Source organism: Cyprinus carpio, chromosome B22 (genome assembly GCF_018340385.1).
Source record: "Cyprinus carpio isolate SPL01 chromosome B22, ASM1834038v1, whole genome shotgun sequence".
NCBI lineage: Eukaryota > Metazoa > Chordata > Actinopteri > Cypriniformes > Cyprinidae > Cyprinus > Cyprinus carpio.
The window spans coordinates 11,522,547-11,547,862 of NC_056618.1; the positions used below are offsets into that span (position 1 = coordinate 11,522,547).

Below are 25,316 nucleotides of genomic sequence, written 5' to 3' on the forward strand. Positions count from 1 at the left end.
GGTTAGCTTACTCTGGCATATTTGGATCTAATGTTGTGGCATAAGCCACGAATATTTGGGAGACCAGTTTCATTGCAAATAGGCTAATGATAAAAAGTTAATGCATTTTTTTTTATAAATGTTATATTAATGGGTACTGAATGGTTTATTACTCTTGGACCAATAGGTGGCGCTGTTACCAACTTAAGTGGCATAGTCAGTGTGAGTGCAATGACAATACAAGGTTGGTGCAAAATATGTCAAAAGCGGTGCAGAGATTATATCCTCAGATGCATGGTGGGCACCGCTGCCCTCAAATTGTAACTTGTGGAGTAACAGAAAACGGTTTTGTCCAATCGACACGAAAATGTATAACTTTTTTTCAGCAGAGTCCTGAAGATGACATTGACTACTATTATGTTGAACATCGGGACCAAACAGTTGAGGAGTGTTAGAAAAACTAGGATTTTAACATAAAAACATGACTGGCAGACAGGGCGTTCAGATTTCCTACTGTGAAAAAACTTATATGTCTGTTGTACGGCACGACCCAGTGAATTATTTTTGATACCATTTCACATTACAATACCTAAATGCAATAAAAAGTTATTAGCATTTTTGGAAATTTCATAATTAAAAAGGTTAATGGATGGTTGTAGTCCTCTCTTGCCAATATGGTGGCAGCTTTCACAAAGTTGATGTGCTGTGGTCTGTGTAGAGGACACCCATGGCGACATACAAAGTTTGGTGTAAATAGTCAAACTTTTGCAGAGATACAAGCCCTCATATTCGGTTTGGCCTCTTTCCAGCCAATTTGTTCCTGCGCTAAATGAAACATTTTCGTGTATCAACACCGAAATCATAACTTTTTGTCTGAAATGGTCCGGGCCACATTTGTTGAAAATCGGGACAAACAATCTAGGAGGAGATTCAAAAAAGTAGATGGTCGCAACATGAATCACAAAATGTGGACAGCGACGTTTCGGCCAATGTATTGGTAAAAATTGGTATCGGTGTTTCCCTCATGATCCAAGGAAGCTATCAACATCAGTCCTGATTTACAATAGGTTAATGGTAAGCACAAGCTCTAATATGAATTTTGTTATTTCATCATAACTTTTGACCACAAGGTGGTGTTGCCCCCAAACTCTTTTGAGTACACATGAGGATATGGTGCTGAAGGATTTTGTAACTTGTTTCATAAAAGTTACTCTAATGCGTTTGTAAAATATAGCATTTAGAAGAAAAAAAACTAAAAAAACAAAAAGCCTCTCGGATTGTGTTTAAATTTTGGTGTCCCTTTTGACGTGGCATAAGCCAAGGAATCAGAGGGAAAAAGAGTTAATTTTGTGTTTTATCGGTTCCAAAAGCTATTAGGTGCTTGGCCTTAATGATGTGCATAGTAAACTGAAAAGAAAAGTGCGAATAATTTTTATACGGGCCGCAGCACCGATGGTGTGAGTACCCTAGTGAATCTGCGATGTTTATTTGGCGTCTTCTTCTTCTTTTTTTTTTCTTCTTTTGCTCCAAAAGGAATCGCATTTTTGAGGGCCGAAACATGCTCGAAAAGTCTGAAACTTTGCACAAACGTCTCAGACCTGGGTGAAAATTTACGAGTCTGATATAGGTTTCAGAAGAGGGTGGGGCAAAATGGCTCACCAGCACCACCTATCGAAAAAAAAAGGCAAACATCCCTCCGAGCTATGTTTCACGTACATGCACACGACCATTGGCACACGCATGATAAGCCTTGGTACCTGGTCCTCACAAACAAACCTCCCTTAGAGCAAGACAATTCCGCAAACCCAAACATGAAGTTGGTTGATTTATCATTTTATGAGCATTTTTGTTTGTCATTTGTTGTCATGGTTGCATGCAGTGTATTTTAACGGACTCCTCCGGAGAGAGTTATTAAATTCAAACACTACAATTTGGTATGCCTAATCGATGTTCAAAATTTGCCGAGATCTTGAGTTTTCATTGAAGGGCGTGTCCGTGGCGCCTGACGAATTTCGATTTTCTCTGCCCATGAAACCATGAAGTTGCCTTAACTCAGACATACAATGGGGTCCAATCGGCCACAACACCCTTCACATGAGTAATAAGATCCAGACCCTCATGACATGAACATATAGACATCCCATGCTTCAGTTATAGTCATCGTGCCACCTACTGGCAACAGGAAAGTGACACATTTTACTGGTAACGATATTAGCTGTAACAAAATACATCCTTTAGAAGAAACCTGTAGACAGAAATTTTTTTTTTCCCAGTCAGTCTAATGCATAAAGGCCTGGGCCGATGTAAATTCTGAAGAGCTTGAGTTTTTTCTTAATAGGGCGTGCTCCATAGCGGAGTGACCAAAGTTCGATGTATCGGCTCATGGGAATAAACGTGTTGTAACTCAGGCATAAAATGTCCAAATCTTCCCAAACCTCCAAGGTTTTGATAAGAGTCCGGGCAGGAAAACCTCTGGAAGGCCAATATTCCATCCGGTGTGGCCAGAAGGCTCGATAGCGCCACCTATTAACTTTCAAGGGAGTGTGCCGCGAGCTACATTTCATGTAATTTTAAAAAAAATTGGTCCACACATGTAACACACAGTACCTACAAAAAAAGCCTCTTGTACGAAATTCGAATCCCCACAGGAAGTCGGGGGGGGGTTTTTTTAATTTCCTCTGCAATATTTGTGTGATTTTTTTTGGCCATTTTCAGGGTTGTACTTTAACAAAACTCCTCCTAGAGATTTATTCAGATCAACAACCCAATTGGGTTAGTGTAATCTAAAGACCTTTGGCGATGTTAAATTGCGAAGATCTTGAGTTTTGGTTGAAAGGCGTGTCTGTGGCGGCCTTACAAATTTCGTGATGTTTCGCCATGAGAAAGAAGTTGCTATAATAACTCAGACAATACAATGTCCAATCTGTCCCCAAACTTTCACATGTTTGATAAGACTCCTGACCTGAATATATCTACATTCTCATATTCAGATATAGCCATAGCAACCACCTGCTGGCAACAGGAAGTGACATGTTTTACGCAGTAACAAACTACTCCTAGAAATTTTATGACACTTTATAATTTTTGGGTCAGTCGCTAATCTAAAAGGCCTTTGCGATGTTAAATTGTGAAGATCTTGAGTTTTCATGAGAGGGTGTGTACAATGGAGCATGTGACGAAGGTTGATGTATCGCCCTTGAAGAGAAGTTTTGGTGTAAAAAGGCAGGAAATAAATGTCCGAAGCTTCCCCAAAAAACCCCTTCATAGTTCGATAAGAGTACTTCGCCTGAACACATCTGAAGGGCACTTTCTCTACATAATCAGAGCGCCACCTGCTGGCAACAAGAAATGGCTTGTTTTACAACTAACTTAAACATGCAATATCCATGTGCCCACCAAACTTCAAATATGTGAAAAGAGTCATGGGGCCTGAAGACATCTAAAGGCCAGATGTTCAGTTATATCATATGCGCCACCTGGGTGGCAATAGGGACACATCATGCTTTAAAAGCGGTCTGCTAATGGACTAAATGTAATGTAAATGTAAGGTTTTGGCAGTTTTTTTTGTGAAAATTACTGCACTGTATGGTGTTAACACATGATGAATTACTCATACATGAACTTGACTCTTGTCTGATTCATTGTGTTTTCTCTTTCTGTCTTCAGTCTGCGTGATTGTAGTATTACAGAGAAACAGTGTCTCATCCTGACTTCAGCTCTGAAATCAAACCCATCACACCTGAGAGAACTGATCCTGAGGGGGAATAAACTACTAGGAGACTCTGGAGTGAAAAACCTCAATGATCTACTGATGAACACACAATTCAAGCTGGAGAAACTAGAGTTAGTATCATTATACTCTACAGCAGTTACAGTGAGATTAAAGATTATAGAGTACTTTAAGGAAAATGAAAGGATGTGACATGTGGCCAAATATAGTGTCCCCCATACTCAGAATTTTTCACAGTAGTGAACACACACACACACACACCGTGAAAACACACACTGGGGAACAGTAAACACAGTTCTTGCTCAAGGGTCTCATCTTAGTCGTGGTATTGAAGGTAGAAGAGAGCGCTGGATATTCACTCTCTCCACCTACAATCCCTGCTGGACCTGAGACTCGAATCCACAACCTTCAGGTTACAAGTCCAACTCTATAACCATTAGGCCACGACTGACCAATTATAAAATAAAAACAAAGTAGAAGAAAAAAAGATTTTAAAAAGTATGAAATTAAGATATATTTTTGGACCAACTATAGAACTACTTTAAAATCATATTAAAAAGTCACCATGAAAATTAAAGTTGCACTATAATTAGCACCCGGGGAGCATTTTTTATGGAATATTGCAGTGCTGAAATGATTTACTCTGTGCACATAATGGATTTCTAAATTGATGTGTCCTCCTGACCTTTCAGTGCTGAATAACTTTCCTTGCACATAATCCCTCACTAACATGTGTTCTCCTCTCTTCTCCTCTGATGATGGATCTGATGATGATGATGATGTGATTGAACAGGAAAATCTGTCAATCGCCGGAGATCACAACAATAACAAATCACAGCAATCCAATTCATAAATGGACCAAATTAAATACTAACATACTTTCTTTTTTTCTTTCACATTCACTCAGACATTGTCAATCAATAAAGAATGACAATTGCCAAAAAAAAAAGTGTTTATTGATGATAAAATATTCTTAAAAGGTCTTTAGGTAAATTGTAATTCAAAAACAGAATTTTCTTGATTTCTCACATTTAAACTAAATTTTCACGTTTAATGTTATTTTTAAGTAGTTCTGTAGTTGAATCCTATATCTTAATCTACTTTGTTAATCTTTATTTTCTTCTGTTTTTGTGCGTATGGTCATATAATATAGGTTTTTGGCAATGTCTTAATTATTGCACTGTATGGTGTTAACACATGATGAATTACTCACACATGAACATAACGTGTCTGATTCATTGTCTTTCTCTTTCTGTCTTCAGTCTGTGTGGATGCAGTATTACAGAGAAACAGTGTCTATCATCCTGACTTCAGCTCTGAAATCAAACCCATCACACCTGAGAGAACTAGACCTGAGCTTGAATCAAATAAAAAACACAGGAGTGAATCACTTTTGTGATATATTTGAGTGTTCACACTGTAAACTGGAGAGACTGAGGTCAGTAACATTCACATACAAGAATCAAAATGATGAAAATCACTTTGTTTAACTCTTCTGTGCTGTTCAAAGACTTTTGAGACCCCAAATGATGATTTCTGAAATTAAAAAAAAAAAGTTCCCTTTATCTAAATGGAATGAGACTTTGTACGGTTTTCAACACTTGGTAGCTCTACAAATAGAAAATTATATTGGATTGATATCTGGTTGTGTGTTACTGTTTAAAAAAAGTAACTCTCTGGAGACCCACATTGAAATGAATGAGAAAATGATAAAATCAATACTTTTTCTTAATTTTTCAAATAAAACCAATAAATCCACCACAATTCAGACCACAAAATACACAAAAATTAAGTGGCAACCCTTCCACACACGTTCACAATGCAGAGAGATTACGCTCGCATACACCCCCCCACCACACCCCAAAAAAAAAAAAAAACAAAAAACAAAACAACCATAGACATTAATGGGAGAATATAAAATTTTAATTTTGTTTTTATTTTGTTTTTAGATAATTTGTGATGAATGTTTGATGTTGTTGGGTGAATATTTAAAAAAACTACATAAATCCTGAAAAAATTAAAGGGGTCATGACCATTTTTTTCCCCATTAATCAAAATTATGAATCCCCTAGGGTCTTTTATATAGTGAATTTTACATAAAAAGTTTTTTTTGTTTTAAAAAACTATTTAAAAATGTAGTTTTTTATTTATTTTTATAAAACCTGTTACAAATATCATAAATCCTTATAAAATTACAAAATGTGTCTGTAAAAACATTAATAAACCTTTAAAATTACATTTTGTTTAAAAAAGGAAATGTTATGTAACCCTGGACAACAACAACCAGTCCTAAGTGTCAATTTTTAAAAATTTAGATTTAGACATCATCTGTGGCTGAATAAATAAAACTTTCCATTGATTGATGGTTTCGTTAGGAGGACAGTCTTTGGCCGATAATACCTTAACTATTTGAAAAATCTGCATGGAATTTGACGGTGCAAAAAAATTTACCCACTGAGAAAATCGCCTTTAAAATTGTCCAAAGGCATTCTTAGCAATGAATATTACTAATCAAAAAAAATAAGTTTTGATATATTTATGGTCAGAAAATTTAAAAAATATCTTAATGGAACATGATCTTTACTTAATACCCTAATGATTTTTAGAGCATAAAAGAAAAATCGATAATTTTTATAATGGGGACACGTTTTTTTTGTTTCTTGCAGGACTTTTAATGGTAAAAATACCCCATATGAATTAAGATCAAGGCAAATTTGTGCTCCATTTCAGACCCCCTTTATATAAATATGTATAAAAGTACATTGTTATATATATATAAATTTGCTACAAAATTACCTTTTGGTCCCTTTGTTCTCTTGGAGACCCCAAACGAACAGCACATAAGAGTTAAAACAAAACACTTTATACTCAATATCTCATGATGAATGTGTTCAGAATATATTTGTGAACGATTCTTTACCTTAATGATTTGTTTGTAAGATGATCTCTCTTCCTCTGTTTGTGTCTTTCTAGTCTTCATGACTGTGACATTACAGATGTTTCTTCTTTAACTCAGTCTTTGAAAAACACAAAAGCTCTGCAGTTTCTAAAAGACCTTGGTCTGAATTATAATATATTATTGGAGACTCAAAGCAGCAGCTCATTGATGTGCTACGAGACTCAAACCTGTGAACTGAGGTGAGTAAACTTCACTTTGTGATATTAAAGAGATTCATTTACCTCTGATATGTGAACAAATATATACTTTCAAATATTTGTGAAAAGAGTTTATCAAATTATCATCAAGCTTTTATTTCAAAGGATTTGTGTCAGAATAAAATGTAAAGTTGATAAAAATGTTTAACACAAAGGAGGAAAAAGAACAAAAGCAGACTGTCACAGCTTAATACAGCAACAGCTTCAGACAAGATGGACATTTAAGACATAATGTACAGTCTCTGTATGAATGTATATAAACTGTTTGAACACAGCAGATGCTTTCCAGATGAAGCCATCTTTAACAGAAATCTTGCAGATGTATGTGTTCTATCTGGGGTTGTGTCACATAATTACACATCTTTTCACCACATAAATAAATAAAGATGAGGACATACAATGTTATTTGAGAAGAAAGCCTTTTAAAATACAAACCCTGTGTCAGAAATCACTCCATACGCTTAAATAGAGCACTTTTGAGTGGACAGCCATTTTCAGTGGTGTCCAAAACCTTATTGGACATTATCTAGTGCACTCATTCAATCCCACAATGCACAGCAATAGCGAGTGTACAAATGATGTTTGCCCAACGGCTAGAGAATACCCAAAATGCACTGTGAGTCGCGCACCGAATGGATTCCGGCGTCTCTCAGAAGATGAATCATCAATCATCCATTCATTTTACAAAGTGCCCGTCCACAGCGTAATATACAGATATTAAATTCATTTTAAATTGATTATTAAATTATTTAATGAGGGTATAGAGGGTGAATTTAGATTCAGCTAAACACTTCTCGTCAGTTAGCAACAACTTTAACAACAAGACACACTTTGAACAATGTCTCCTCAAGTCTACTATTAACAGGAATCTCCTGTGGTTTGGTTTGAGGGTAAATACAGTCAGTAACTGAGGCACAAGCTAATAGCAGTTGTGTTTGAATGAAACGAGTGAGAGCGCGGTGCTGTGATACGAGAGAAGTGAAAGAAACGCCCAACTCAAATACCATATGACTGTGTGTTATGTCTGCGTTGCTAATGACAACACACCTAATGAATAACACACCTCAGAATGTCACGACTGACCAATCAGAATCCAATATTCCAGCTAGCTGTGCAATAATTTCACTTATTTACTGAGACCAACACAAACATGTTTAAACTAGAAGACAAACAGCTTTAACTAGTGCAACATTTAACTGAAAGAGTTTTGTTTTAAGACAAAATCACATTTGTGTTTGTTCCTGGTCATTTATTATATTTGGTGTACACTCGTTAGTATGTGTTTCTCTTTATATTGACTCAATAGAGACACAAACAGAATGGAATTCATGTTCTTAATGTATTATATTTAAAACACAAATACTGTTTTATAAATATGTATTCAGAATCTGGTATTAATTAATCTGATTACAGGATTTTAATGCAACTTTTTACTGTGATTGAAATACAGTAATTAATTTGTACTTTGTTCCACTAAACTCTGATTATCTTCTCATCTGAACAATCTTAGATTGTAGATACAGATCCATCACCAAAAGTCCCTGATAGAGTTCAATCACAAGAAGCTGATGAATGCTGTATATCATAATGTGAAGTGTTCTTGAGAGGAGCAGTAAACATCAGCTGAAGATCCACAGAAGGCTTCACTACTGTGTCTATGAGGAGAAATAAATGTGTGATAAATGTGTAAATGTGGTCCATACAGGTGAAGAGACTCAGACTTTACAATGAAATAATGCAGCATGTGTGTTAGAAACATGATATTGAATGATTAATGTTGCTTTAGTATTCAAGCAGATGATCATTGTGTTTAATGTAAAGCTGGAACAGAGGAGGAAGAAGCTCAGATGAGTCTGTCTGGCTCTTCAGTTTAATAATATTTGTATTAAACTCATTCATAATGATTCACTTGTTTTGTTTTGATTTTCAGTTTAAGCACTTAAATGTATCAAAAGATATAAAGCAAATCTTTTATTTGTTATTTTTAGATGTTGTTTAAAACATTTCCATGATCTCTCTTACATTTTCTACACATTGTTACTCTATTTAATTCTATATTAAGTTAGCTCTGTGTCTGTCTGTTGCTAACAATCACAAATCCTCTCATTACAACAAACAAAGCAGAAACACAGTGTAAATAAAAGCTGGATTGTGCAGTTTTGATAGATGAATTGACTAAAACGGGAGTTTTCACAACAGTGAGTTTGTGCTGAACTGACTGACAGCTTCAGTGTTTAGAAAAACTGGGCCTTTTACTCGCTGTTTGTGTCATTTTATTCACTATTTGAAGAAAAGTTTGTTTTCATCAGACTTTGTGACTTTTCCTACAGAAGTAGAAAAAAAGATCATATTGTGCTTCTCTTCATTTTCATGTCATTCTCAACAGAACAAACAGCACTTTTACAATAAATTGGTTAAAGCTGTTTATTAAAAACAGTATTTCTGTGTGGAATATTTTCTCTAATCATTTATTTAAACAGCTTGGTGTTGTTCGTTTTCTTTTTCTTAGATGCAATGTTGATGTTAATAAAATCCTCTTAAATGATCTGATGTTCAGGAAAACACATTTAACCTGGTGTTTGGTTTTTAAACAACTTTTCTCCTCCTTTTTTAATTTATTTAAACAGCTTGGTGTTGTTCGTTTTCTTTTTTTTCAGACATTGGTTTGAGACGGTCAGCTGTTGACTAATGGTTTTGAGTATTAATGAGTTATGTCTTAAATTTAAGTGTCATATTTCAGCTGTAGAATATTATATTATCATGAACTCTGTCTCTGTCAAAATACTTTCTCTGCTCAGAAATCAGGGCTCTTGGTGTAAGACTGTAAGGTCTGCAAATATCTGTTTTTAGATCAGTTTGATTTAATTAATGAAAAAAGCAGGAATCAATCAGTTAGATCTTTTTATTAATATTTATTCTTCTCCTTCAATGTTTTATGGTAAATATGTTTCCCTCATTTTGTTTTTGTAAAGTTCTTAGTCATTACTGTATAACAAATCAAACTAGAGTAATTAAAACTATAATATCTTGTGAAAGACACATTAGAGCATTTTCAACTGGATAGAGATTACAGATGCTCTTTTTGTAATTGTGAAATAAAGTCTATTTGTGCATTTATTTTCTGAAAGTCCCCTGTTCATCTTTATTTTGGAATGAAATGTCATCATGCATGTATTGAGTTAGATATTTCAGATATTAAAGTCCCTTAAGGAAGCCAGAGTATTGGAAATTAAATGCTTCATTACAAAATACTAATTATTGTTTGGGTATAAAAAAATGATTATTTTAAAACATATACTAATATTTTTCACACTTTAAATTGAGAGTTGTTTAAATACAAGCCGTAAATTCTCTATAAAATTCAGTAAAGATCTTTGATATTTAAAAGTTTAAAGGTTTGAATAATTATCAAAAGATATATATCACATGTCTGATCTCTCAGAATGAAGCAGATGAAGAAAGCCTATATTTGTTAAGAGAAAAATGTAATTCTTTGACATGTTGTTACTCAGTGAATCTTTTGACTTACACCTTTAACCCTGTAATTATTCAGGGAGGGTAAGGATAGTCAAATCTAGACTAAACCATAAAGCACTCAGCGTTCGCAGACTGAAGTCCTTCAGGAATGATGTAGAAGACTCTCTTGAGCTTGTTCTTGTTTGAGACTCAGTTTGTAGTTAAAAGTAAAGTCTCACGGGAGCCAATAGGAACAATAATATCTCTTATTTTATTAGATACAAAGCAGTTAATGCAGAAAATAAAACAAAAATCACCCATGTTACAAGTTGTATAGTCAAACTCTCAGCAGCATTACTGGAGATGCTGTTAAGTGCCCTCGTTAGGGTACCAGGTGTCCTTCACTCTTAATGCAGGCAGCATCTGAAGAGTGCTTTACTCCTCAGACCTGTTATACTTCTTTTTGGGTAACTCCAGTTACACATCAATGTCTGTGACTCATGACGGGTGTCCTTCCTGTGTCTCTTATGTTCTGTCTGTGTCTAGTAGTCTTCCTCTTCTTCATCGTAATCTTCATCTGGTTCATCTGCACTTGATGTTTCAACATGTTCTCTTCATCACTGTCGAAATCAGATTTATAACTTATTCATCCTAACAAAGAAGTGCTGCAAGTGCAAACATTTCTATATCAAAGCATATATGGCATTAACCTTAAAACAAGCAAATAACAGAACATTGAAACAGATAAATAGCGATATCATTATCCATATCCAAAACACCCCCTTCTTGCTATTTCCTGTTCAATCTAACACTTTTATTACTCTCTCATTTTCATTTCATATAGCCTTCAAGGGATTTGGTCTTTTTGTTGAACTTCATTACTTCAATGTACATCTGGACTCTTAATTCATTAATTCAATTTAAATGTGGATCTGGCATCTTAAAGTTATCTTAATTTTCCCAATAACATTTTTTTAGTTTAAAATCACCCATCTTACTTTTTTAATTTAACCCAATCTATATATTTTTTGAAAGGTGCTGAGGTCAGATCTGCTGATGTTGGTTGTGGTATCATTGTATCGTTGCTTGTTATTGTTTGTTCTTCAGTCTCACTATGATCTTCATTTTACTGTCAGCTGACATTTATAGCATTGTCTGGAAAATAAATGTTATTATTATTATTATTTTTATTTGTTCTGGATTCTTCTGAAATTGAGCATGTGGCACATCATATGGGACTGATTTGTCTATCTATTGTCTATATATATATATATATATTTTCATGTGTATATTTATATGTGTATGTTTTTTTTTTTTTTTGTATATATATATATATCACATAGATATATATTTTGACTGATGGATGCATCAGTTTTAGTTCTTGTAAGCTGCACTTATCCACTTCTCTTTTCTGATTCGGATGCAGGATTTTGAGGACAGTGATAAAGACATGAATATTAAGATGAGCTCAAAATATTAGAGAATAAATTACATTGAGAGTAAATAAGACAGTTGTGCTATTTGTCATTTAAACTTAAATTACATAAAAAAACAGTGTTGAATAAGAATACAGCGCTAGTACTCTAAATAAGAGGTAAAATGCTGTTTTGTCTTTTTCAAACCCATAAGTTTATGAGTTACAGTCTACTGCTTACTACTCTTACACTGCTGCTTATACAGTATACTTTTACAGGTACTTTTACAGCATTCTTGTCAGTTCTTTAAAAAATTAAGAACAAAATTAACATGACTTTGTGATCTGACAATGTAAAATAAATAATTCATAGCAAAATAAATCAACCAGTGTGAAGGCTCTTTTAGTGTTTAAGACTTATGTGTATAGTTTCAACAAATAACTATAATACTAAGCTAACCAAGTAAAATGTCAGTTTTTTTCTCTTTTAATAGACATTAGATTCAAAACTATTTAAATCTTAAATGACAGATTGTGAAAAGCACATATATCTACATCACAGCGACCTGTAAAACTGAACAGAGATGATAAATTCAGAAAATAAGATGAAAATAACTGGGCATTTTCTATTTGTATGTAGAAACTGAAAGTTTATTATAATTAATTGAGTTCTGAACTAATTCAATGAATCCTACATTTCATATATCTTAATTATTCATCATAACTTGCAGGATAACTGAATGAAATCATTCAATCGGAATTCATAGTCTATTGCTGTAAAGAAATTAAATAAAAATAGAACTGTATATGATTCTGTTATATAGTATATAATATACCTTTCAGATTGATATGTTTGTTTTGGATTATTTGATATTATTTGTCTGTCATTATTTAAATAACCCTTCAAAGTTGTCAAATGTAGCAGAAGGAGGTGAATGGAGAAGATTGAGAGGAGAATATGAAGAAACAGCAGGTGGCGCTAGTGCACTGTTTTAGTTTGGGATCTGCTGTTAGAAGGAAGAAGAAGGAGAAAGCAGGTGTGTTTTGTGCTTCACATTCCTGTCCAGTTGGTGGCGCTGCTGCACGAGATCTGTTGTTAAATGGACTTTGATTTTCTCCAAGATGAAGTCGTGTCAGGTGACAAACATCAATCGTGAAGATCGCACAGGTGTTTAACAGTGATCACAAACCGAAAGTGTTTTAAAGACTTCTGGATTCTGTTCCTGCAGCACATCTGAACTACTCTCTGAAAGATCGTCTGAACTACTGCAAGTAAGTCTGAATACTTTCACCATTACACTTATTTAGGAGAATGATGAACGCATTTCAGAGTAGTGATGGCTTTTTGTAGAAGTGATTCACAAAAGGGTTCATTTCTCGAGGCTTCATTTGCTCACAATATCACCTGTTGGCCAAAGAGTGTAAAACAAACAGAGACATTACAGAAGACCTGTGGATGTGATCTATGATACACTGTTGTGCCAGTTAAGGCTTAGAAATAACAGACTAATGTATTTATATGAATATAGTGTGTATTTTATAATGACTGTATAACATAATATAACATAACTTTATGGGCTGCACGATTAATCGCATGCATTTGTCATGCGTGTCTCATCTGTAAAGCCGGTTCCGTGATTAGCGGTAAATGTCTGTCACCTGTTTTCAAACGGGAGCGGCAGTTAATACACAGAGCCATAGTTCACTGACAAGCTACGCAATATTCTGTTCATAATTGAGATTAATCGCATTCGATTATGAACACGATATTGCGTAGCTTGTCAGTGAACTATGGCTCACTGTAATGTCTCTGTTTGTTTTACACTCTTTGGCCAACAGGTGATATTGTGAGCAAATGAAGCCTCGAGAAATGAACCGTTTTGTGAATCACAAGGATGAAAAGCTTCAGTGCTTCATCTCGCCATCACTACTCTGAAATGCGTTCATCATTCTCCTAAATAAGTGTAATGGTGTTACTTGCAGTAGTTCAGACGATCTTGTGCTGCAGCCCTAAGCACCGTGTAATAAACATATTGGCTTGAAATTAATGCAGCTATCAAATGTGTGTAAATCAAGTCTTTGCTCATAATAGGGATCAAATGTGTGTAAATCAAGTCTTTGCTCATAATAGGGAGGAGGCCAATATTTTTTATTGGAAGGCTCATCACAATAGAATCATAACAAGCTCCAGACAAAACATAAAACTAATAGGGAGGAGGCCAATATTTTTTATTTATTATTTTATTATTATTATTAAGTAATAAGTATGAATATAAAATTATGGCATTTTTTATTATACAAACAAATTCAATAGTTTTACTGCTTTTGGAATTTTATTTTTTATTTTTAATGTTATAAGTATTTTAGTCCAATTTTAAATACAATAAACAAAGGCGGGGATTTAAGATAAGTATTTTGCTAATAATATAATATTATTAATCGAATCACACAACAAAGAGCACTCTTTGGTTATTCTGTACATTAGATCTTGTAAGGTTCGAATGAAACCATCAGCAGCACTCTTCTCTACCATCCAGTCCTGTAATGCTTTCCAAAAACACTGAGACAAACTACATATAAAAAACATATGATCTGTATCTTCAACTAAATATTTGCATAAAGAACAGGGCTCTTTTTTTCCAGTCCATTAAATCCAGTTTTGACCAAATATTTCTATCTACCCAGTCCTGATAAAACAGGGATTTGTTTCTGTGTAGAATATATTTGTTATTCCATATAAGAGTATTGTGGGGTTTAAAATTGTGTGTGAGAGAGAGAGAGAGAGAGAGAGAGAGACTTTGACTTTTAAAAATACTTTAATTCCAAAATAATTTACAAAAAAAAAAAAAAACTACAACATCAACCACATTAACAAATACAAATCTTATTACCAATTAAATACCAGATTCCCTGATTCACTTATATTCACCAAAACCGCTCCAAACCCCCCATCTCCATTCAAAAAAAGAGACATTATTAGTGTGCCGATAATAGGTATATTCAATGACCACTCTAGACTTCACCAAAGACTTAAAAAGAGGCAACACGCTTGCATCCTCTCCAGCATTTTTACACTGATGTGTTTTATAAATTGCTAATTTAGCTTGCCCTATTAAAAAATTGGCAAGAGTACACTGTTGCTGCCAAGACTTCTTATATCGGCAACCCAGTATAAATAGACTATCGGTATACGAGAAACCCAATTTTACAATGATTTCTCCCAACAATTCAAACAATGGACAGAGTCTAAGACACTCACAAAACATATGAAAAACAGTGTCAGTTGTATTACAAAAAGGACATATTGGTAAAACAGTCTCATTAAGCTTTGAAATAAAAGAGTTTGAGGCAATAATACAATGCAATAACCTCCATTGAAGGTCCCCGCATCTCTTGGAGATAGGGGGTTTATACAGTAATCTCCAAGATGGCTCATCAGAAATAGAAAGCCAAGTCCTCCATTTAGTGTCCAGTCTTTGTTTCAATTTTCCAAGATGTACAGACTTCACACAAATATGATATATAAAAAAATTCTCAATATAATAAAATACCAAATCCCCATAACCTTTCAGTAAGTTTGTTGAACTTGTATCCTCAACTGATTCCCAATCTTTAATAACCACCTTAAATTCAGGAAATGTCTGAGGAATAAAACCATTCAGAAGAACATTATTTAGAAAAGAGGTCAACATCGGAGGAAAAGAGACCTTAAGATTCCTAACTAACCCCTCCATAATTCTAACCGAAGTTAGCCCAACTTTATTAGCAAGCTCATGTTCAGTTCGCCATTGGCCTTTAGTTAAATCCATCAAGTCCATAACTTTCGTAACACCAGCATTCAAAAATTTGGTGATTAAAGATGAGGACAAATTAGATGGCATTTCAAAAAGAGGATTAAAAAAGAGGTTCTGCAATACCATAATGCTAAGCCTCTTGTCTTACCAGTTTAAAACAATCCCATGATTTAATCACTGATCCATAGAAACTGAAAGGCAAAAACAGTGTCTTCTCCACAAAGGATTTCTGCATTAAGAACAACTGCTTGTCAAGACCAATTCCTCCAAGACTCTTGAGTATATGCAGACCAATAACAACCCAAGGTACTTGATCTGAACAGTACAGGAGTTTTTGCAATGTATGCAATCTCATTGCCATAATCTTAGATTCCAGATGTATGAATCCCTGCCCTCCCTCTGCCACCGGGAGATACAGGACACCTGGAGGAAGCCAATGGCAACCATCCCAAAAAAAGTTAACAAATGCTTTTGAACACCAATAAGTAGTTCTTTGGGAGGATCCAACACAGTACATTTATGCCATAGCAGTGAAGCTGCCAAGTTGTTAATAACCAAACATCTTCCTCTGTAAGAGAGTTGTGGAAGAATCCATCGCCACTTCTGGATTCTAAGAATCACCCGATCAAATAGCCCTTCCCAGTTCTTTTCTATATAACTATTAGTCCCAAAGTAAAGACCAAGGACTCTAAAGCCATCTCGGGCCCCATCTACATTGCTGTGGTAGCTGGGGAGGTCCTCCACCCGACCATTCTCCCAACAGCAAGGATGCACATTTCCCCCAGTTGATACATGCAGATGGAAGCTTTTCGAAATCTATCTAAAGAAGAGATCAATCTTGAAACATCCTCCGAGTCTTTTATAACTACTGTTATGTCATCTGCGTAAGCTGTAAGTTTAACTGGATCTACACTGGGGAAAATGGGAATATTAACACCATGTAATTGCTTCCTAAGTGAAACTAGGAGAGGCTCGATAGATATTGCATACAGGTGCCCTAAAAGAGGGCACACTTGCCTTATTCCCCTGGTTACAGAAAAAGGCCTAGTTAGGGAACCATAAAGTCTTAACATGCTGTAAATTCCATTATATAATATCTTAATGAGTGAAACAAATGATACCGGGACGCCAGTTCTTTAGACACCCAAGATCACCCTTTTTTGGAATTGGGGTTAAAATTGCCCTTCGACAACTCAAAGGAAGAGTTCCTTGCTCAATACATTCAAGAAAAACATCATATAGGTCTTCTCCGATTAAGTTCCAGAAAGACTTGAAAAACTCTTCTGAAAGACCGTCCAACCCAGGTGATTTCCCAGAAGACATCTTCTGAACAGCTTGAGAAAGTTCTTCAAATGATAAAGGACTATCCAATTCATCATGTTCCTTTTCAGATAGCTTAGATAAATCATATAAAAATTGATCAGCTGCAGCTCCATCACATTCCTCGGAACAGTATAAATCCTCGTAAAAGGAAAGAGCATATGCTTGAATTTCCTGCCGATCAGTTGTAACTCCACCACATGGCATCTTCAATTGATGAAATGATCTTCTGTTCTCTTGACTTTTTTTCAAGTCCAAAAAAGAAAACTGTTGGAGCATCCATGTCCATTCAGCTGAGCAAACCTGGTCCTTACAAGGGCTGTTTTTTTTCCTCGTTCCTCCAATAAGCTCTTTAAAAGGATCTTATCTCTTGCAACAGAGTCAATTAAGGATGAATTATTGTGGGTAGATTCGCTGCTTTGCCCAAGAATATCTTTTTCAAGAGACTTCATTTTTTTCTTTAAGGGCTCTAGTACTATGTACTGTTGGCAAAAAGTCTTAATTTGAGCTTTACCGATGTCCCACCATTGACTCAATGACTGAAAACTGCATCTCTCCTCTCTCCAAGTTTTCCAGAAAAGATTAAAAGAGTGAATAAAAGTGCAATCCTGCAATAATCTATTATTAAAGTGCCAATGTGATTTAGGGAATCTAGGAATAGAGACAGAAACTTTAATAGATACATAGTGGTGATCTGATAAAAAAGATGGCGAAATTGAGCTATTAAAGAACCTTCCCCTATTGCCTTTTACAACATAGAAACGGTCAAGTCTAGCTCCTGACATATTATTTGAATTAGCTTTTAACCATGTGTACTGTCTAACCCCAGGAAAGGCCTCCCTCCATAAATCTACTAAATTATGATCATTAAGTAATTTCTTTAAGCTCTCAGCAGAAGGTGGATGAGGTTCATCATGATTTCTATCCAGATCTGGATTAACAGTACAATTAAAATCACCACCAAGAACAATAATATTTCCCTGAGGACACTGTGATAAAGCATGAGAAAGTATTTTAAAAAAACATAAGTTCTTGACCACTATTTGGAGCATGCACATTAAAAAAAGAAAAATATGCATCACCCAAAGCAACATCAGCTCTCAAAATCCGACCAGGCACAACCTCGACCATATCTGGCTGACTACTAATAGATGGAGAAAAAAGAATGGCAACACCTGCACTAAGGTTAGTTCCATGACTTAACAAAACATTGCCTTTCCAATCACCAGTCCACTGTGTCTGATTCTGCTGATCTGAATGTGTTTCCTGCAATAAAATCAAATCTGCTTTCTTTAAACGCAAAAAATCAACTAAAGCCACTCTTTTCTATACCCCGACAACCATTAATATTAAAAATTCCAATGTTTAAGGTTGTCATGAAGAAAGGAAAGAAAAAAACAAAAGCCCAAAAAATCACCCTGTTAATAAACATGGCTCTAATATTTCTTAGAACAGATTTTCAGTCTTTTTTTAACAGCGCTTACATGTTTCTTGAGTCGATATCGTTTTGGCTGATCAAGCTCCTCCAATGAAGCTTTTCTCATAGCCATAGCACAAGAATCAACAAAAAGTTGCAAATCAGTGAAATCCTTCTCTAATCTTGGTCTTCGCTGATTAAAAGTGCTATCAAGGAAAGTATTAATTTGTTGCACTGTATAATAAGGTGGCTTCTTTTGAAGGCTGCATTGTTTTTCTACATAACTTCCTTGTGAACTAACATCAGTGAGATCATCTACAATATCAGATTCCTCGCTGTCATAATCGATATTTACAGACTGAGTCTCACCTCTCCCGGTGAGCTGTTCCTTGCCATTCAGTGACAGGCCAAACAGATGCTTGCGAGTCCCGCGACTCTCCGACATCCGCGAGTTCACCTGACTCACGCGGGCGCTCTGGGTCACTGATTCCCGCAGCGGCGATCTCAGCCCCACCGCTGACATTATCACACTCACTAGTGTTCACTAAACACTTTTCTGCGTCCCCAGCACAACTGCTAGCTGCGTGCTCTTTCGGATTTTCTTCGTCTTTAGACAAAGAATCCGATACAGCCAGATCAGTTTTGTTACCTAACGTTACATCCTGATTAACATTTTCCAAAGTAGGAGCCTCTTGCTCCAGAAGTATATTAGGTTTGTTCACATTTTGTTTATTCACCTTATTAGATGGACAATTTTGTCTTGTGTGACCAAAAATCCCACAAGAAAAACATTTCATTTTATCTGAGCTAATAAAAATTTTAGAATCTTTACCTGACAAAGTATATTTCACGGAAACATCCAAATTTTGAAATTCGGCATTCAAAATCATAAAAGTTTGCCGTCTGAAAGACATCACATGTTTCAAATTTGGATTTTTAACACCGAGGGGGATCATTTTAATCGGCATCAATATTTTGCCATAATGGCCAAGTAAACGCTCAAGTGAATCATTAGAAATAAAAGGCGGCACATTGGAAAGAGTTACCTTTTTAGAAGGGCTCGACAGCGGTAAAAACAGGCAGAAAAACATCACCAACAGATAAGCCAACTTCTACTAAATGATGAACCATAGACTCCTCTTTCACAACGACAGCTTTATTCATTCTAGATGCAGACAGAATGTTCCGAGCACCTATTTCACTACTAACAGCAGTCAAGCAGTCTTCGACCGTGATAGAGTCATCTGGTATACATTTACAGCCATTCCGGGCTGTTAAGGTAGCAAACCCGTCGGAATCTGCCGACATTTCCACAACCCCTAACAGCTAACTACAAACTAAACTAAACTAAATTATTAAAGAAACAGAAAAAAAAATGAGAAAAAGAGAAAAAAACTCACTCAAACACACCGCCACTCACTCAAACAAACACTCACGCGTTCCTCCCAGTCACTCCGCACATGCGCACAGAGAGAGAGAGAGAGAGAGAGAGAGAAAGAAATTGTGTGTGTTCCAGTTTCCTACATAATCAGATTGTTTGTTGAATGCTGATGGCTTCACTGGAAGTTTGGGTAAATCAAAGTCACATTTGAGAAGGAAGCGGATACCAAACAAAGCTGAAGGCACTGCATACCAAAAGATCTCAGTATTACCTCAAAACATTTGAAGCCACTTAGGTTTTAACAAAGTGTTCATACTCTCAAATTCAATTACATTCAGACCACCTGCTTCGTACCCTTTGATAATATCAGATTTTTTAATTGAATGAGTTTTGTGCCTCCAAATAAAGTAATACATTTTTGGATTGCTTATTTTTATATAAACCGAAGAGGGAGCTAAAGAAAGAGCTGGATAGATCAGTCTAGATAGATATTCAACTTTACATAGAAGAATTCTCCCCAAAATAGATGCATCTCTCTGTAACCAGCTATTCAAGATACCATTGGCTTTTTGTATTTTATCTTCAAAATGTTCTTTCATACTAATCTTCAAATCTCTGGAAATAGAAATGCCTAGATATTTCACCGTCTCTTTAACTGGAATGTTATACAAGGACAAATCTTGAATAGGGTGTAGGGCAAACAGTTCACATTTGTTTAGATTTAGTTGAAGACCTGAAGCTTTACAATAATAATTGATTAGAGAGAAAGCCAGAGGAATTTGGTCTTTGTTTTGTAAAAATAATGTTGTATCATCTGCTAGCTGACTGATTGCTAAGGTTTTCCCAAATACATTTAATTTCTTCACGGATAAATCATGACTAACCAGAGTTGACAGCATATCTACAGCTAAAATAAATAAAAGAGGGGAAAATGGGATCGCTGCCTTATTCCACGGCCAATCTGAAATCATTGTGTAGTACCAAAAGAGAGAGAAACTAAACTATTCATGTCTCTGTAAATCATTTTTATAACACTAATAAACTGATAAACTAATAAACATGAAAAGAAACGTCTTCAGTGGATTCAACAAAAGCATTAAATAATAATAGTCTGATATAATTCCAAAAGAATTTGTAGAAAAATGAGCTGTGAGGCCATCAGGGCAGGAGGTTTGTTTAACTTAAGGTTTTGAACCGCTGAGTCAAGTTCTTCAATATGTAAGTCAGCATCACAACAATCTCTCCAATCATTGTCAGTGTGGGGAATAAAATTTATTATTTTTATCAAAGAAATCATTACACTCTCTTGGGGAGAAGCTGGAAGAATACAAGTCACTGTAGAGTTGATAGATTTTCTGACTTAGTGTAGGATCTGTGCATTCAGCGCCATTAATCATTAGTGAAAGGACTGAGTTACTCGAATGTCGTGCATCATGTTGTAAAGGACCATATTTTTAGTGTTGCTGTCTGTGAGAAAAAAAAGAAAACTTAGTACTTCATATTAAGTACTGTATACTTAATTAATGTACTTCATTCCAGTCCACCTCTGATTATTTTGAAAATGAAAGTATCAACATTTTGTCAGAATATTAACACCAATTTGCTTAATATATCAAAGGCTGCATCTTGTGTACTCGGACCGGTCAAACAGAGCACTGTTCAGCTGTGACAGCTGCCACTGAACATTGAGCTGTACTAAGCTCTATTATGTTTTTTATTCACAGTTTTATTTTTGCTAACCTGTTTACATACGATCACCATGGTCAAGACAGTAAACTATATAAAATCACACCTTTGTAAGATATCAGTCAGCATTTGAACTGCTATGTGTGTGTATTTTGTAGTTTTTCATATGTATCATTACATTATTCAAGTAAGCTCCAAGCCAATTCCTGAATTCAAAGTTGTAATCCGACAAAGGACACTGCGGACAAGAAGTGTTTTTTTTCAATTTTTTTTTTTTTATCGTGCACTTATGGTACGGCTGCTGAGAGCAGTCAAAATGAATGTAAAGAAGCTGTAATACCAACTTTTCCTTTATACTTTTGCTTATTTTTACTTTGATTTTTAGTTTGTAAATACATTATTTTTTTACATAAATGTTTGTATTGTACATTAATTATTATAAATAATTTATTAGTTTATATTAATATAAAAAAATTTAATCATTGTTTTTTTTTTATTTTCGTGTGTATGTGTGTATACTGTATGTTTATTTATATATATACGTATATATATATATATATATATATATATATATATATATATATATATAGTGTGTGTATGTATATACACAAAATTTTTCCTAGCACTTCCACTGTGTCCCATATTCAAACACTCATAAAAAATGTTTCTTTATAGGTTAGCTCATTCTTTCAATTGATATGTATTCAGAGTGACCCTCACTATCACTCTATTCATTTTCAAGGTATTTTAGCGTTTTGTTTTGGAGTAAGTCCATTCAAGCACTTAGACCATGCCTCATTTTCAAGCTCTATATACATTATACACACAATGACTTCTTGCATTTAACGTATTACTGTCATTTAATGTAGTGAATACCTTCTTTTTAACCATAAGAACTGATTATGTTCATCATCCATTTGAGAAGTCATTATTTGTGTGGTTACTAATTCCTCACCATCAGTTTAATTTCTTATATCTATGTTTTATAGCCCAGTCAGTGTCGTTTTTGGTTGTCAGCTGTTGTGTTTGTTTATGGTGATATGCCTGCAAAGCTTCTTTATATATATATATATATATATATATATGTTTATGGATATATATATATATATTTATATATATATATATATATATATATATAACCTTATTCTTCAGTCTATTAAATAAAAATGCTCAGCTGGAACTCCTCACTTCTCATCCTTGACTGAATCATTACAATTAAATGGTATTGAGATTAACTGTTGAATTATCTATTTAAATGAAAATCTATACAACGAGTGGCAAATCAAAAAGATAGGGAAACACAGTTGATAACACAAAGAAAAATAAAAGTGATGCCGTGTCATGTCCCTGTTTGAATATGATCACACTTTTATAAATTCTTTGCTTTTGTTATTACAAAAAAACAACCATGCATCTTTAAGAACAACAGCACTTTCAGCATGCTGTTGTGCTCATGTGCAACCCATCAGACTGCACAACAGTGTCTACTGTGGCTTCTGCACCTGCGGACATTTAGTGACTCTGCTGCACACTAATGCACACACCTAATAAAATCATTCTCATAATTTGTTTGTGTTTAATTGCTTAAAAATTACATATTTGCATTTTGCATCTATTGTGAAATGTCATAACAGGTTACATGATGCCTATCCAACCATCTGTCTGTAATTCAGTATTTATAAAACTCCTGTTTACATTGCATGTACTGCAGTCTTCTGAAAATCAAGCTTTCTGTACAAAAAAAAAACTAAGGAAAACTCTTAAAATATATTTTTTTCCAATCAAAACATGAACATGATAATTCCCTATCAATACTTCACTTGTACTGCATCGCTAGACTCTTATGGGGAGAACTGAAGACTTATTCAATCACGCAGTGTAACTGCACAGCCATTGGTTCATGCAGTGATTATAAAAATGAACCAATGGCTGTGCAGTTACACTGCGTGATTGAGCCAGAATAAAAGTTACACTTTCTTTCTTTGCATGAACACCTGGGCGGTGTTATGCAAATCTTCCCACATAGTGAAGTAGAGATGTGGGAGCGTGTTTGAACAAGGCATTTTAGGGGGATGTGGACGGGCGTTAACGTTTTATAAAGAATATCTCTTTAGTCTTTGCAACTTTACAGATCTTCTTTATGCACCAAGAGCTTGTAACACTCCAAAGAGAAAGAAAAACTGAAATCACATCATATGACCCCTTTAATATCATTGCTGAAAAATGAGTTGTGCTGTTTTATTTAGGATTTTTTGATAAATATAATTTAAAAAGAACAACATTTATTTGACATAGAATTCATTGTAAATGTCATTACTGTCACTTTTTTTTTTTAATGCATTCTTGCTAAATAAAAGTAATAATTTCTTTCTAAAAATCCATTCATACTAACAGCAAACCTTTAAATGGTACTATAGATCAATGCTAATAGCATTTAAATATTAAATTCTCTGCAATGTCTTTCCTGAAGGGATAACGAGAGCTTGTGGAGAGTCATTGAAACAGAAATATCAGCGGCAGCACAAAATCATACGTAAGGTAAATGGAAACACATCTGTAAATGATCTAAATAATAACATTTTATGTATATAATAATAAATACTTTTTTAGTAATCACTATACAGACTTCTCCTATCCTATGTCACTCTTTTTCAGATTACAAAGTTCATCATCAACATCGTTCAGTCAAGTGAGATAAAAGGCTGTAAAAGAAGACTGTAAGTTTGTTCACCTAAAGCACACAAAATGTTCTCATAGTCAGTGAGAAATGCGATTGTTTGAGTTTCAGTTCTCTCTTCTCACATCACATTTCCTTTCTCCAACCTAACAGCCCCATGATCAACAATTCTATGGAGTTCCGGTCTGCGCCGGAATATGCTTGTTCCTTCAGTGTGAATCCCACTCTTTCCACTCCCCCCTCAAAGAGATCCCTTCCTTGCAAGAGGTGCCTGCTAAAATCTTGATGTGTGATCTAATTTTGGTCTAAGTTTGAATTCATGACTTCATCTAACACGATGCTGTTTAGTTATAAAAAGAGCTTGATTTCTGTCATATTGAAAGTCAATGACATCGCTGTGGGTTTCTGGGCAGCTGGATGTGTCACCGGCTGATGTGTACTCAAATGGCATGATCATCTCAAATGGCACTTCACCCACCTGCTGGATCCCACACCTGAGCCTAGCAGGTAAGACAGCAACAACACACCTGTAGTCTTTATCTTCTACAGGACTCGTGTTTTGTATAATTATATTCTTCTGAGTTTTTAAAAAATACTTCTTTACTGGGTAAAAAAAAAAAAAAACAGAACTGACCTGAAAGTACTCCGGTTTTTTTTTTTTTTTTTTTTTTTTTTTTACAGAAAACCAGTGATGGAAAGCTTTCCCGTAACACAAACTACATTTTTATCTCCTGCCTCCCCAACTCTGCCCTCCATGGAGCTGGCATTGAATTTGCTAGATGACCCAGCTGTCCAGGAGTCTGAGGAAATACCCTCTGAAAAGTTAGATAGCAAACTGATCATGTGTGTCATTTTCTTTTATAATTATAACAGATCTCTGTTCTGTTTTATCAATAACTGGAGGAGATTCTTTTTCTGATGAAAAAAAAAAAGTGATTTAAAATGCAATTTTCTAGATTTGTTGTGGTTATTTTTAGGGCTGATAAATGTGGCCAAATATAGTGATTATATATCATTATGATAATGAAAAAAAATTGTATTAGTATAAGTAGCAGTAGTAGTAGCAGCAGTAATAAATAAATAAAAATACTAAAAACTGTACACCTGTAAAATGATATTTGTTATAATAATATTTGTGACCCTTGATCAAAAAACAAACGTGTGTAAGCTGCACAGGTATGTTTGTAGCAATAGCCAACAATCCATTTAAGCAGACAATTTATCCAAAGCAACTTTGGCTACACATTTATTTTTTATTTTTTTAATCACTATGTGTGTTCTCTGGGAATTGAACCCACAACCTTTT

At 34.8% G+C, this 25,316-nt stretch overlaps 1 protein-coding gene, 1 long non-coding RNA gene and 1 pseudogene across 12 annotated transcripts in view; 1 reads left to right on the forward strand and 2 right to left on the reverse strand.

The window, feature by feature from the left end:
* The window catches only part of LOC109103223 (NLR family CARD domain-containing protein 3-like), a 1,793,396-nt gene that overhangs the window by 81,078 nt on the left and 1,687,002 nt on the right, over positions 1–25,316 (reverse strand). Inside the window, exon 1 of one of the 11 annotated variants that reach the window (XM_042748658.1) lies at positions 13,713–13,733. The exons of the other annotated variants lie outside the window; for them this stretch is intronic. The gene's annotated coding sequence lies outside the window, so the exon portion shown is untranslated. Of the gene's footprint in view, positions 1–13,712; positions 13,734–25,316 lie in introns of those variants that run through there. 11 annotated transcript variants of the gene reach the window in all.
* The window catches only part of LOC109081476, a 257,452-nt pseudogene that overhangs the window by 48,779 nt on the left and 183,357 nt on the right, over positions 1–25,316 (reverse strand).
* On the forward strand, positions 23,987–24,992 carry LOC122141405. Its single transcript, XR_006157789.1, has 4 exons — positions 23,987–24,050; positions 24,164–24,277; positions 24,424–24,517; positions 24,692–24,992. It is a non-coding gene; the product is annotated as an uncharacterized LOC122141405 (long non-coding RNA).